The sequence below is a fragment of the Chlorocebus sabaeus genome, chromosome 9, assembly GCF_047675955.1.
Source record: "Chlorocebus sabaeus isolate Y175 chromosome 9, mChlSab1.0.hap1, whole genome shotgun sequence".
NCBI classification, from domain to species: Eukaryota; Metazoa; Chordata; class Mammalia; order Primates; family Cercopithecidae; genus Chlorocebus; species Chlorocebus sabaeus.
In genome coordinates this window covers 95,038,659-95,051,812 of record NC_132912.1, presented here as the reverse complement: position 1 = coordinate 95,051,812, position 13,154 = coordinate 95,038,659, and the positions used below count along the sequence as shown (strand labels likewise).

The window sequence follows — 13,154 nt, the reverse complement described above, 5'->3', positions numbered from 1 at the left end:
GGAATGGAGGGAACAGCAGAAATCTGATGTTTAATGTACATACAACACAAGTCCTTCTACCTTCTAGGAGTAAATAGTATCCATGCTTTCTACAGAAAATCACTCTTCCCTCCAATATTAGCCATGCATGTGGTTTAGGCAGTTAATACCATAACCAACCCCAGAAACACTTAGATTGGCCACTGTAGCCCATCTTCCAGACTACATCATTGGGAGGCTGGGTCCATAAAGCTGGTCTTAGTGAACTTCAGAACTTTTGCTGGGAAAAGTGGTATACAGACTTTCTCTCTTCTTCTGGGCTTAGAGGCAGAGAATATGAGGCTATTGCTGCCAGAAGAGCCACCAACTAAGCGGAGCCTTAAGAATCCAGAGGAAGTGAAGGTGGAAACTGACGGCACTGAGACATGGATCCAGCTGTGCTGTGCTTAAAGCTAAATATATTCTTGTATTGTTAACTCACATAAATCAGTAGATTTTTGGGTTTTTGGCTTAACCAATTTGCATTGCATCATGGTGCAACCAAAATGATCTTGATACTGTGTTGGGTACTAAGAGATGGCCTCAGTACAATCATAGAATGTAAACTCTAAAGAGTTTTTATTATTTTTGAGACAGGGTCTCACTCTGTTGCTCAGGTGAGAGAGCAGTGGCACAATCATGGGTCACTGCAGCCTGGACCTCCTGGGCTCCAGTGATCCTCCCATCCCAGCCTCCTGAGTAGATGGGACTAGTTTTTGGTTTTGTCTTTTGAAATGGAAAATAGCCAATTAATTATTAGCCAAAACCAAAACACTCAAAGTCCATACCCAAGGAAAAAGGAAGTTGTAATTTCTGACCAAACTAAGAGTTTCTCCTTACATCTATTTTTCCTTTTGTTTTCTCCAACCCTCTGACTCTCTCAGAACTCAGTCCTCAGTGTGATGCATAAACATCACCTGCGGAAGCATTAGAAATGCACATCTTTAGGCCTTGCTCCAGACCTACAGAATCAGAAACTCTGGGGGTACCCAGCACTTTGTTTCAATAAGCCCATCAGGTGATCATGATCCCAAAAGTTTGAAAAACTTCTGCTCTGGCCATTCTTCCTTTTTTCTGATTTATCCTTTGTAAAATTTTTTTTTTTTTTTTTTTTGGAGACGGAGTCTCGCTCTGTTGCCCAGGCTGGAGAGCAGTGGTGCGATCTCAGCTCACTGCAACCTCTGCATCCCATGTTCAAGCAATTCTTTTGCCTCAGTCTCCTGAGTAGCTGGGACAACAGGCACATGCCACCATGTCTGGCTAATTTTTTGTATTTTCAGTAGAGATGGGGTTTCACTGTGTTAGCCAGGATGGTCTCGATCTCCTGACCTTGTGATCCGTCCACCTTGGCCTCCCAAAGTGTTGGGATTACTGGCGTGAGCCACCGTGCCTGGCCCCGTAATTATTCTTAACTCACCCTAACATAGAAATCAAATTCCATTTTATGCTCACTGTAAACATTTTCAAATTATTTGGTTGTTAATTTTAAACAGTAAGTAAAATGCTTAAGGTATTTTTTCCTAAGGAAACAAGGTTAAATTAATTTGGGGAAAAAGATAATGCAAATTCAGGATATTCTAGCTGGTTAAAGAACCTGGACTTTGGAGCCAGATTGTCTGGGTTCAAACCCCTGCTAACTACATAGGTTTAATGAAAGAATCTCTTTCAAAGAGTTGCTGCGAAGCAGGGGTTCTTAATCTGGGGTCTATGAAAAACTTAGGGGGTGGGGATAGGTAAATCTGGATGAAGGGAGAAAAACCATCCCATGTTTATTTTTGCTAAGCTCTAAAATGTAGCTTTTCTTCAATAATGAGTGCAAGCAAACCACAGTAATATTAGCAGCATAGCAATTAGAAATGAGTATAGCAACCAGAAATTTTCATATTACTTTACAGCTGTACAGATCCTGAAATAACATTTAGCTCATTGTAATTTGAAATTAGTTATCAGGCCAACTGATAAATCTTGTATTTTAATATGTTAACGTTCATATTACCATATCAGGCCTTTAGTATTTTGATAGCTATATTTCAATATAATTGGTTTCATTTCTAATCCTATATATTTTGTTTTATTCTTTCAAAAACATTCTGAGAAGAAACCCATAGGCTTAACCAGACCAATAAAGGAGTTTTAGCATAAAAAATGTTTTATGTTAAGGTCCCCTATTGTAAAAGATTAAACGTGTGATTAAGAAACTGCTTAAAAATTGCCTGGCATGTATATTACCTCCATATGACCACTAGCAATAACAACATTGACAACGATGACAGTGATGGTGTCAGCTTTCCATTCAAATTCCTAAAATTTATGGATGCAGTTTTCTTACCATTAGCACATAAAGCAATTCTGCTTGGCACCCTGGCATTTAGTGGAAAATGTTCTGGATTCCTAGTCATTCCCCAATTTTTCAACAGGCCACATCACTACTTAAGATTCATTTAAACCCTTTCAATTCATTTCTTTCACCCTTATTATCCTTCTGGTAGCTTTAGCCACCTACTTGCTGACGTACATATATGTACTCCTACACCATCCCATTCACCAAGTTGGGGCATATTCATTTACAAAGTAAAAGGGGATCTGGTAAGTATCATGATTGGTTCAGGGATCAAAGAACAAATCACTGTCATTATATGAAGACAACAAAAGAGAACTAAACTAGACAAATCTAAGGACTATTACTTATTTCTAAAAACAGATGTATAGTCTTACTGGTATTGGTAATATAATTCCATGTGACTTTAAAATTATGATGGTTTTTGCCAGTTATATAGTAAACTAATAAAGTGTAAACAGTAAAATTTATAAAGAGTTTAAGGAATATACGTGACAAAATTGCCCTACATCTAACATTCAAGATCTCCTCCTAAATCCACTTGAGTACCTAATAAGTACATTCATTATTTGATGCCACAAGGAACTACATGTAAGGAACTTCCAGCCTAGTTAATGAACAAATATGCATACAAGGATCACAAAAAAAATCCTGCCATACCAAGCATTAAGTGCCAAGAAAAGTTGTTAGACACCTTAATACAGAAATGTGATGAGAGACCAAGAAACAGGATGAAACAGCTGAGGTTTCAAAAGGAAAGAACTACAGACGAGAGTTCAAGTTAGAGTGGAAAGAAAAGGTGTTTGAAGTAAGAAAAACAGAGTAAGCAAGCTTAGAGATGGAAATGAACATATGTTCATGGACCAATGTGGTTGGAGCAGAAAGATTTTAAGATGAAGCTAGTTATTACAAACCAGTTGAGAAAGGATGAATAACAAAGACAATCTCACTTCATAGGGTTCATTTGTGACTAATTTACAGCCTATCTGATCAAACAGGTTATTTTCAAAGTATGTAGAAAACAGTGAGGGGGGCTTCATTTATCAAAAAGATAGTTTCTCACTGGCACTAAATTAAGCAAGATAGGTACAGTATCTTAAAAAACAGCTGGTAGTAAAGCCTTTCTTTGCAGGCTCAAATTGCAGGTGTTTATTTTGGATTCTTAGGAAGTTCTGGGAAATCAGACTCCTGCCTGAGAAACCACTGTGATGAAAATTGGAGTGTAGCAGAATAGAAGAGTTTGAGAATATAGAAAGCAAGCATGGAATAAGCCTTAAATTGCTGCTGTTGTAGTATATATGGTGCCATAATAGTGTATTTACATGACCGTTCTAAGGAAAGAGAACAAGCACTTCTTAATTCAGAACAAGTTTGGAGATTCATACTCTGGTTAATGTAAGGAGGACTCTATTCGACAATGAAAAAAAACAAAAAACTACATGTTAGGCTGGGCACCATGGCTCACGACTGTAATCCCAGCACTTCAGGAGGCCGAGGTGGGCAGATCACCTGAGGTCGGGAGTTCGACACCAGCCTGACCAACATGGAGAAATCCCGTCTCTACTAAAAATACAAAATTAGCCGGGTGTGGTGGTGCATGCCTGTAATCCCAGCTACTCACGAGGCTGAGGCAGGAAAATCGCTTGAACTCGGGAGGCAGAGGCTGCAGTGAGCTGAGATTGTGCCATTGCACTCCAGCCTGGGTAACAAGAGTGAAATTCCATCTCAAAAAAAAAAAACAAAAACCAAAAAAAACAAAACAAAAAAACTTACATGCTACTTATTTTGTCTCAGGATTAAGTGTCACACCCAAGAATTCTGAAACAGAAAGCACGCTATCAAGGAGACTAATATGTCCATTCACCCTAGTGGAATGGAAGTTAAAGTACCTGGATCTATCAAAGACATATAACTACAATCATGACACATTACCAAAAACAAAGGTGAGAAGAAATACAGTCAGCCCTCCAACTGAGGGTTCTGCATCTGTTCATTCAACTAACCTCAGGTCAATTACATTTGCAAAAAAAGAGTCTGTACTGAACATGTATGGACTTTTCCTTGTTATTATTTCATAAACAATACAGTATAACAACTATTTGCATAGCATTTACACTGTATTAGGTATTTTTATTTTTATTTTGAGACGGACTCTTGCTCGTCACCCAGGCTGGAGTGCAATGGCGTGGTCTCAGCTCACTGCAATCTCTGCCTCTCGGGTTCAAGCGATCCTCCTGCCTCAGTCTCCCAAGTAGCTGGGATTGCAGGTATGTGCCACCATGCCCAGCTAATTTTTTTGTATTTTTAGTAGAGACAGGATTTCACCATGTTGGCCAGGCTGGTCTCAAACTCCTGACCTCAGATGATCCGCCTGCCTCAGGCTCCCAAAGTGTTGGGATTACAGGTGTGAGCCACTGCACCCGGTCTGTATTAGGTATTATACATAATCTAGAGAGAACGTAAAGTGTACAGGAGGATGTGCATAGGTTATATGCAAATACTACACCATTTTATATCAGGGACTTGAGCATCCACAGTTTGGCATCCTTGGGAGGTCCCAGAACCAATTCCCCACGAATACTGAGCAATCATTTATTGAGTATAATATATTCATGCCATGCCTTTTGTCTTTGATGTTCATAAACTCTGAAAGCACAATTAATCCCATCTTAAACAAGAACCAAAAGCCCAGCAAGGTTAAGTGATCTGGCCAAGACCACACAGTAAGCAGAGGTATGGATACAACCTGGGCCATGACTCCAAATCAGCTTTTTTCACTGCACCATGCTGCCCTATGTATAGTGTATTCAGAGAAAAACTTACATTTCCCATTTCTTAGAAAATTACAGCAGTACAAAAAAGTATGTGTTTCATTTTACTAAGGTACTTTAAAGCAGTCATAAGGCGCTTCCTCCAGAGACGGAAATCCCTTTCAGTTTACTCCAACAGGCCATATAAATATTGTCATCTTTGCGAACTATGGCACGTAAAGAACTAGGAGGCAGGTCAGGCGTTGTGGCTCATGCCTGTAATCCCAGCACTTTGGGAGACTGAGCAGAGAGGACTGCTTGAGGCCAGGAGTTCAAGACCAGCCTGGCCAAAACAGTGAAACCCTGTCTCTACCAAAAATACAAAAAATTAGCTGAGCATGATGGCACATGCCTGTAATTCCAGCTACTTGGGAGGCTGAAGCATGAGAATTGCTTGAACCTGGGAGGTGGAGGCTGCAGTGAGCCAAGGTTGCACTACTCTACTCCAGGCTGGGCAACAGAGTGAAGGCTCTGCCTCAAAATAAAATAAAATAAAATAAAATAAAATAAAATAAAATAAGAATTAGGAGGCACTGAAGATGAATTGCTACATGAGTTTAGAGAAGAAAAGAAAAATATTTCTGCAGACATGGTCAGAAGAGCCTTATGAACAAGGCAGAACCTAACTAGGTCTTGAAGAATGGGTAGAGCTTTGAAAGAAAAGATGCCAAACAAAACCCAAAAACAAAAACCATCTTATGTTTGGAAGAAAGTGTCCAAGCCCATTTGGCTTGGGCAAAAGACTTAGGTACTTACACACTTACTCATAAAGAGAAAAAGGCTTTAAAAAGGCAGTTGGTGCCAGCCATGTACTCCTTATCTTAAACATAATAAGGAGCATAATAAATGGTCTGTGAATAACGGTGAGTGTCCTGAAGTCCTGAAGGATGGGCTAAAGAATATGATCTCTTTTTTTTTCTTTTTTGAGACAGGGTCTTGCTCCGTGGCCCAGGCTGGAGTGCAGTGGCATGGTGCAATCTCAGCTTACTGTAACCTCTACAACCTGGGCTCAGGTGATCCTCCCAGCCTCCTCAGTAGCTGGGATTACAGGTGTGGACCACCACACCCAGCTATTTTTGCTTGCTTGCTTTCCCTCCCTCCCTCCCTCTCTCCCTCCCTCCCTCTCTCTCCTCTCTCTTTCTTTCTTTTCTTTTATTTTATTTTATTTTATTTTTTTTGAGACGGAGTCTCGCTTTGTTGCCCAGGCTGGAGTGCAGTGGCGCGATCTCGGCTCACTGCAAGCTCCGCCTCCCGGGTTCAAGCCATTCTCTTGCCTCAGCCTCCGAGTAGCTGGGACTACAGGCGCCCGCCACCTCGCCCGGCTAATTTTTTGTATTTTTTTTTAGTAGAGACGGGGTTTCACCGTGTTAGCCAGGATGGTCTTGATCTCCCGACCTCGTGATCCGCCCGCCTCGGCCTCCCAAAGTGCTGGGATTACAGGCGTGAGCCACCGTGCCCGGCCTCTTTCTTTTAAGTAGACACAGGGTTTCTCCATGTTGCCCCACGCTGGTCTCAAACTCTTGGGCTCAAGCAATCTGCTCCTCTTGGCCTCCCAAAGTGCTGGGATTACAGGCGTGAGCCACTGAGCCTGGCCAGATCTTTTTTTTTTTTTTCTTTTTGAGACAAGGTCTTGCTCTGTTATACCCAGGCTGGAGTGCAGTGGTGTGATCATGGCTCACTGCAGCCTCAATCTCCCAGGCTCAAATGATCCTCCCGCTTCAGCCTCCTGAGTAGCTGGGAATACAGGAATGCACCACTGCACTTGTTAATTTTTAAATTTTTTTGTAGAGATGGGGTCTTAGTATTTTGCTCAGGCGGGTCTCTGACTCCTGAGATCAGGTGATCCTCCTGCCTCAGCCTCCCAAAGTGCCCAGCCCTGAACTTAATCTCAATAAGCAGTAAGAAAATACAAGTTTTGAGCAAATGAGGCAATTTTAAAAAATGGTGCTTCTGAACGATTATTCTAAGCACTGATATGTCACAAAGAATGAAAAGAAAGACACCGTGATACAAAAGGGGTCTCCTATGTCCTAAGGCCCTTGTGGGAAAATAGGATAGGGAATACAGGCAGTTTTTGTTCTCAATGAACTTCCAGATGAATATGTGTGGTGGTGGTAAGGGTTTGTGTGTGTGTGTGTGTGTGAAGCTCTGAGACACGGGACAAGTATATTAAAAAAATTAAAGTATAATGTGATATAGTATAAAAAATGCATAAAGGTTCTATTGAAACAAAGGAAAGAGTTATTAACTCTGTGTGGGGGAGCTGTGCAAGGCTTCACTGTGGTATTTCAGCTGAATTCAATATGGGTAAGACTTCGCCAGGTCTTAGGAGGGACGAAGGCACCTAAAGCAAAAAAAGAGAAATGATAGAGCAGGATATGTTCAGGGGTCAATGAAGGGGAGTGCAGGAGAGGATGGTTAAGGTAGGTTGGGGCTGGATTATAGTAACAGATCAAAGCACATTACCCTGTTGAAAGTTTACGTTTTATCCTTTTAGATGGCACAGAGACTGGCAAATTTTTAAGTACAGAAATTGCATGATTTTAATTGTGCCTTGGCTAATTCTAGTGCCACTCTGTAGGCCAAACTGGACCAAGTGAAAAATTGAAGCTAGAAAAAGGAAAATAAAAAATATGTGATAAACAAGTAGATCTCGAAGGAAAGAAGAAAGCAAAAAAATTTTAAAAGGCCGGGCAAGGTAGCTCAGGCCTGTAGTGCCAACACTTTAGGAGGCCAAGGTAGGATTGGTGGAGAACAGGAGTCTGAGACCAGCCTGGACAACACAGTAAGACCCGTCTCTATTCCCCTCCCCACCAAACAAAAAGTTAAAAAAAAATTAGCTGGGCATGCTGGCTTGCACTGTGCTCCTAGCTACTTGGGAAGCTTGAGCCTGGGAGTGCAAGACCCTGCCTCTTTAAAAAAAAAACAAAGAAAATAAAAAACTTTATGTTTTGGCCAGGCTCATGCCTGCAATCCCAGTACTTTGGGAGGCTGAGGGAGGAGGGTCACTTGAGCTCAGGAGTTTGAGACCAGCCTGGGCAACATGGCTAAAGCCCATCTCTACTAAAAATACAAAAATTAGCTTGGCATGTAGTTCCAGCTAGTCAGGAGGCTGAGGTGGGAGGGTATTTTGAGCCGGGGGTGGGGGGTGGGGGATGGAGGTTGTAGTGAGCCGAGATCGGCCACTGCACTCCAACCTGGGTGACAGAGCCAGACCCTGTCTCAAAAACAAACAAACAAACAAACAAACAAAATTTATGTTTTATAGCTGGTGGACAAGACTGGTAATATCAAAGACCAAAAATTGAGAAGTCAAGATAAGTAGCTTAGTTTTAGACTGATTGGCAATACTGTATACACATTAATGGAAATGTCCACTGGGCAGGTAGAAATTAGGTGCTAAAGGAAATGAGGAAAAGAGGTCAGGAATAAAGACACAGATCTGGGAGTCATTTGAATAAACAGGAAAGAGAGTGAGTAAGTATACTTTTTCAAAATAGTAAATGCTGAGAATTGAACCATACATAGAAACTGAAGGAAGAAAAAGGTAAAGTGATACTTAAGGACAAAAAGTCTTTAAGAAAATGTCATTATATTTATTAAGAAATTATTGGTGATCTTGTGTGTGTGTGTGTGTGTGTGTGTGTGTGTATGTGTGTGTGTATAAAGAGAGAGAGAGAGAGTCTTGCTCTGTTGCTCAGGCTGGAGTGCAGTGGCACCATCTCAGCTCACTGCAACCTTTGCCTCCCAGGTTCAAGTGATTCTCGTGCCTCAGCCTCCCGAGTAGCTGAGATTACAGGCGTGTGCCACTAAGCCCTACTAATGTTTGTAGTTTTTGTAGAGATGGGGTTTTGCCATGTTGGCCAGGCTGGTCTTGAACTCCTGACCTCAAGTGATAGGCCTGCCTCGGCCTTCCAAAGTGCTGGGATTACAGGTGTGAGCCACTGCCCCCAGCCCTTCAGTATATTTTCAGTAGACCTAATGACAAGAAATGGGAATGAAAGTCAAATTATCAGGAGGAAATAATAAAGAGAAAATAAGAACCTAAATGTCATAAATGAGACTAGATTAAAAAAGAAAAAATGCCAGGTGTGGTGGCTCATGCCTGAAATCCCAGCACTTTGGGAGGCCAAGGTGGGTGGATCATGAGGTCAAGAGTTCAAGACCAGCTTGGGCAACATAGTGAAACCCTGTCTCTACTAAAAATACAAAAAATTAGCTGGGTGTGGTGGCATGTGCTTGTAGTCCCAACTACTTGGGAGGCTGACGTGGGAGAATCACTTGAACTCGAGAGGTGGAGGTTGCAGCAGTGAGCTGAGACCACACCACTGTACTCCAGCCTGGGTGACAGAGTGAGACTCTGTCTCAAAAAAAGAAAAAAAAAAGTTGAAAGCTGGGTGTGGTGGAACACACCTGTAGTCCCCTGCACTTTGAGAGGCTGAGGCGAGAGGATCACTTGAGCCCAGGAGTTTGAGTCCAGCCTTGGCAACATGGTGAAACCCTGTCTCCACAAAAAAAATACAAAAAATCAGCCAGGTGTGGTTGGTACACACGAGTAGTCCCAGCTACTCTGGAAGCTGAGGTGGGAGGATCACTTGAGCCTGGGAGGTTGAGGCTGTAGTGAGCTGTGATTGTGACACTCCACTCCAGCCTTAGCAATGAAGTAAGACCCTGATTCAAAAAAAAAAAAAAAAAGTTGTCTATTAATACACTTTTCTATATAAAAGCATTAAACCAAGAAGGATGGAAGAATGTAAACCCATTTTATGATAGTGGAGTGGGGATGAGAAGATATGGCATGGGGGACAGTGGTCAAAGGGGATTTAATTTTATCTATGATGTTTCCATTTTTTACACATATCTGGAAATAAACATAATTGATGATGGTTTTTAATTCTGGGCATTGGTCTGTAATTGTCAACATGGTGATGTGACTGAGAAAAAGAGGTCAACTGACAAAGAGAAATTGTTTATACAGCATTGCTCCTACCAGAGTATAGCTTCCTTGGTCTTCAAAGGGGTATACATCTGTAGATAACACACTCACAGAGGCAGAATTGTAATTCACTTTACCATTGTGGGAGGGGGCTGGAGGAACAGACCACTCTCTCTGCTCTTTCTCCCATCTGACCATTCTGGGGACATTCTGGCTACACTCCTTGCCTACTCACTAGATGCAAGTAAGTGATGCAAAACAACCTCAACAAATTAATATGTCTTTATTTTAAGACGGGGGAAGCAGAAGTAGTTTCCAAAAGCATTTCTCAGTAGGTCCAGGCTTCAAATCAGAGGTCCATTCCTGCAGTTTGTTATAATATTCTTTGCATTGTTCTCTGTAAATTCACTAACTTTGAGAAGTTTTAGAGAAAAATGAGAATGTCGGTGGTGAAAGAAAAAGTAATATATAACAACTTCTTATTAAAGAATTGAAGCAATGAAAGACAGAAGAGCTAACTAAGGTTCAAAAGGCCTGATACAAAGGGTTTGGGCTTATGAATGGTTATCATTTCAGGGAAATGATATTTGTGACACTGAAACATTCATAACACTAGAAAAATCACCCCCCTTTCCACCATTCTTGTTTACCCACAACAACTTAAAAGGTTCAAATAATAAATTTATATAAAACACTTATAGTTTATAAAAATGAAAGGCAATCAAAAGAACATATATCCATATGGCCAAGCGTGGTGGCTCACCCCTGTAATCCCAGCACTTTGGGAGGCCAAGGTGGGGGATCACCTGAGGTCAGGAGTTTGAGACCAGCCTGACCAACATAAAGAAACCCCATCTCTACTAAAAATACAAAATTAGCCGGGCATGGTGGCACATGCCTGTAATCCTGGCTACTCGGGAGGCTGAGGGAGGAGAATCACTCGAACCCGGGAGGCGGAGGTTGCGGTGAACCAAGATCACGCCATTGCACTCTAGCAGCCTGGGCAACAAGAGCGAAACTCTGTGTCAAAAAAAAAAAAAAAAAAAAATCCATATATATATACTCTTTTCACCTACAAATACTGCAGTATAAACAAATAATAGCTAAACTAAAGTGAGTTATTTGCAAAGGACAAGGGAATTCAACTTCAGCTATTTAGAAGTTGCCACGTGCCAGGCGCGGTGGCTCACGCCTGTAATCCCAGCACTTTGGGAGGCCTAGGTGGGCGGATCATGAGGTCAGGAGATTGAGACTATCCTGGCTAACACCGTGAAACCCCGTTTCTACTAAAAACAGAAAAAAATTAGCTGGGCGTGGTGACAGGGGCCTGTAGTCCCAGGTACTCGGGAGGCTGAGGCAGGAGAATGGCGTGAACCCAGGAGGCAGAGTTTGCAGTGAGCTGAGACTGCGACAGAGACTCCATCTCAAAAAAGAAAAAAAAAAGAAGTTGCCACTAGTTGGCTAAGCGCGGTGGCTCACGCCTTTAATCCCAGCACTTTGGCAGCACTTTGGGAGGTGAGGTAGGTGGACTGCTTGAGGTCAGGAGTTCGAGACCAGCCTGGCCAACATGGCAACACCCCATCTCTACTAAAAATACAAAAATTAGCTGGGTGTGGTGGTGCACGCCTGCAGTCCCAGTTACTCGGGAGGCTGAGGCAGAAGAAATGCCTGAATCTGGGAGACAGAGGTTGCAGTAAGCCGAAATTGCGCCACTGCATTCTAGCCTAGGTGACAGAGTGAGACCTTGCCTCAAAAAAAAAAAAAAAAAAAAAAAAAAAGTTACCTCTAGTTTAAAAACCCTGAAAGATTAAGTGGTATAAACTGAATATACCATTCATGTTACAATTAAAATAGTCTTCACTTTGACGGTTTAGACAACACAAACACCACTGGAATTGAAGCTCCCTCCATAAGGGCATTTTTGTTATGTTAAATTCACCACTATATACCAAGGGCCTACAATGGTACTGGGCATATGAAGACACTCAGTATTTGTTAAATAAATTCAAATTCAAAAAGTGTAAATGTTTAATAATTGATTCATTGTAAAATAACACAACTTTTTTTTTTTTTTTTTTAAAGACAGAGTCTTGCTCTGTTACCTGGGCTGGAGTACCCAGCGGCACAAACACAGCTCACTGCAGCCACAACCCCCAAGGAATCCTTCCACCTCAGCTTCCTGAATATTTGGAATCAGAGGCACGTGCCACCACGCCTGGCCTAATTTTTAAATTTTTTGTAGAGACTGAGTCTCGCCATGTTGCCCATGCTGGTCTCCAACTCCTGGGCTCAAGCAATCCTCTCATCTCGGCCTCCCGAAGTGCTGGGATTACAGGCATGAGCCACTGTGCCTGCCCTAAATAAAATACATAACTTAACCTAAAAGCAACAGAACAATATGTAACACACATTTCCCTAGTCTTCACAAAGATAAAACCTGCATTCAAGAAACAAACAAACGAACAGTTATCTGAGCTAAATTCTGTCCCTCAAAAATTGCCACCAAAAACCAGGTTGAGGAGAAGTCAAATTCATGAAAAGAATTCTGGGTCCTAATAGGCTGACATATTTTAGTCTTTTGGCCCTGTTGGTATTCCTCAAGTGAACCATGTTGAGTATCTTTGTGTTCAACTTGCAGTAGGGCCAGCCCAGATGAAGAAAACTTTAAACATAAAGTAGATGGGGGAAAAACGGCCAACCTGGTTTACATTAGTCTTAAGTGCCTTCTATTGGGCTAACACAGAGTGTTTTGTTGTTTTATAGAGATGTATGTTTTCATTTGTTGTAGCCCTGTGAAGTAGGGTTCCCATTTTATAAATGATCATATACATAGTGTCAGAATCTAAATTCAAAGTCACATGGCTAGTAAGTGGCAAAATTTGAATTTCATACTTTCTATCTCTGAGCACAAGCTTTACTCACTATACCTTATTATCTCTTATCTTGAAAGATATCACTGCCTTAGGACTTAGGGCAGTAGGTTTCAGCCATATCTGAAACATTTAAAAAGTTTTAAAATATAGATGCCCAGGCTCTACCCTACAGAAATTTT

At 41.6% G+C, this 13,154-nt stretch overlaps 1 protein-coding gene across 1 annotated transcript in view; it reads right to left on the bottom strand.

Moving 5' to 3' along the window:
• Window positions 1-13,154, bottom strand: part of MARCHF5 (membrane associated ring-CH-type finger 5) — a 58,627-nt gene that overhangs the window by 42,605 nt on the left and 2,868 nt on the right. The gene's annotated exons all lie outside the window — the stretch shown is intronic.